The sequence below is a fragment of the Morone saxatilis genome, unplaced genomic scaffold (assembly GCF_004916995.1).
Source record: "Morone saxatilis isolate NCDOM2014 unplaced genomic scaffold, NCSU_SB_2.0 Contig23, whole genome shotgun sequence".
Classification (NCBI taxonomy): domain Eukaryota; kingdom Metazoa; phylum Chordata; class Actinopteri; family Moronidae; genus Morone; species Morone saxatilis.
In genome coordinates this window covers 13,843,746-13,845,472 of record NW_023339796.1, presented here as the reverse complement: position 1 = coordinate 13,845,472, position 1,727 = coordinate 13,843,746, and the positions used below count along the sequence as shown (strand labels likewise).

General features: G+C 39.9%; 1 protein-coding gene across 1 annotated transcript in view; it reads right to left on the bottom strand.

The window, feature by feature from the left end:
* klhl24a (kelch-like family member 24a) overlaps nucleotides 1-1,401 on the bottom strand; it is a 17,389-nt gene extending 15,988 nt beyond the window's left edge. Inside the window, exon 1 of the mRNA XM_035670066.1 lies at nucleotides 1,143-1,401. The gene's annotated coding sequence lies outside the window, so the exon portion shown is untranslated. The remainder of the gene's footprint in view (nucleotides 1-1,142) is intronic.
* Between the last annotated feature and the right edge of the window lie 326 nt (nucleotides 1,402-1,727).

Below are 1,727 nucleotides of genomic sequence, written 5' to 3'. Positions count from 1 at the left end.
GGTGGTTCCTCTAGCTAGCTCATCGCTGATGCAAAACATTTGTTCCCTGCAGCACAATGAACTGCGTGAGATGGAAGATGACAAAGAGGCACACAGGCGGGAGAGAGGTTGAGCAACGGTTGGAAGGCCTACCTACATGTCAGTCAGGTTTGTTTTAAAGCGGAGTGGGGGCAGGGATGCTGTCAGACATAACCTTGTTTGATCAAGTGCAAAGGCAGTGCTACTGATAACATTTACTCATATTTACTGTCTTAGTAAAACCTGCAGTCTTAAGACGTGTCTCTTTCAGAAAAAGTCAACAAAGCAAACAACCAAAGTTGCATCATGAGTTATGATTGTTTATGCCTTATCTTTAAGGGTTAGGACAGCCTGTATTCAAGTTCTCGAGGATAGTGGATCCAAACATTAGACTCTCTTATCTGTGACCCCACTTCATGTGCTAGGGTTGGCAGCAGGTCTAGCCTTTGCTCCTGTGAGGTCATTTATCGCGGGTTATTTATAAACTTTGGCTCAACCTCGACACAACCTATTCACGTGCGTTACATTTCCAAGCTGCAGCACCTTTAGAAGCTGTTAAAGAGAGGACAGGTTTATCCAGAGGTGTCTGACGCATGACATATTGACTTAGTGACTAATTCCCACTGAGGTGGACAAATACAATAATATAATATCGTAAGGACGTCATAAAATGAAATAAGGCAGGTTTTATTGTGTTATTGTGCTTTAATTACTCTACTTTCTGCTGTTATCCTGGTAAAATAAAGTCATCTTGAAATGAACAGAGGCTCATGTCAAAATAATACACCCAGGATTTTGTTGTTGTTGCTATTTTAGAAAAATATATATAATTTGTTTATCTCATTATTTCAGTACTAATGACAGACAATCAAATGCAATGTATTTCTTATTGTAATGTATTATTATTATTATTATTATTATTATTTGGTTCGGTTAATTGGACAATACTTGCCTCGTGCCGACCGTTAGCCCTTGACAACAAACTTTTTAAAAACGTAGCTCGAGCCACTGCGTTACTCGGTAAACTGAGTCAAATTTAACCGGAGAACCAAAAATAATGCTAAATGTAGAGCCTCATAAACGTTAACAACATCCCTCACTATAGCTGGATAAAAGTTGTTTACCTTATGCAGCGGTTTTTTTCCCCAGAGCAGGCTTCCTCTTCAATTACAAGTGGAGGAAAAACAACAACAACAAAAAAGTTAATAAAAATGTATCTATATCCTAAAAAAGTTTATCAGTATCTTTTACAGTATCTGCCCTCGAACAGTTATGGCAAACAATGTAGGCTGCAACATAGCCGGGACATTTTGATTTTGAGGTTATGAAAAAAACAAAGAGCTCTAACTGGCTAACAGTAAACACAGAACCCATTTATAGTTGTCAGGAGAGAGAGAAAAAAATAATCCAGCCCACTCAGCTGTTGGACCCGTTGCATCCTGGGTACCCGAGTTCAAGTGCGGGTGTCGTGTCTTACTGTTTCCTCTATGAGAAACGACACTTCCCAGGCGCCTCTAGTTCTCCACGTGGCTGTCCTTTGTTTGCAAACAAACTCAACTTTAGTGAAGAAAAAGTTCACAACAAGAAAGTGGCGGCGATTGAGCAATACTCTCAAAACAACACCAGTACAATGGCGTTACGTGTGTGAACACGTAGTTGGTTAGACGGGATTAACCATACTCCTATAGACACACAGGCAAGGCATATAT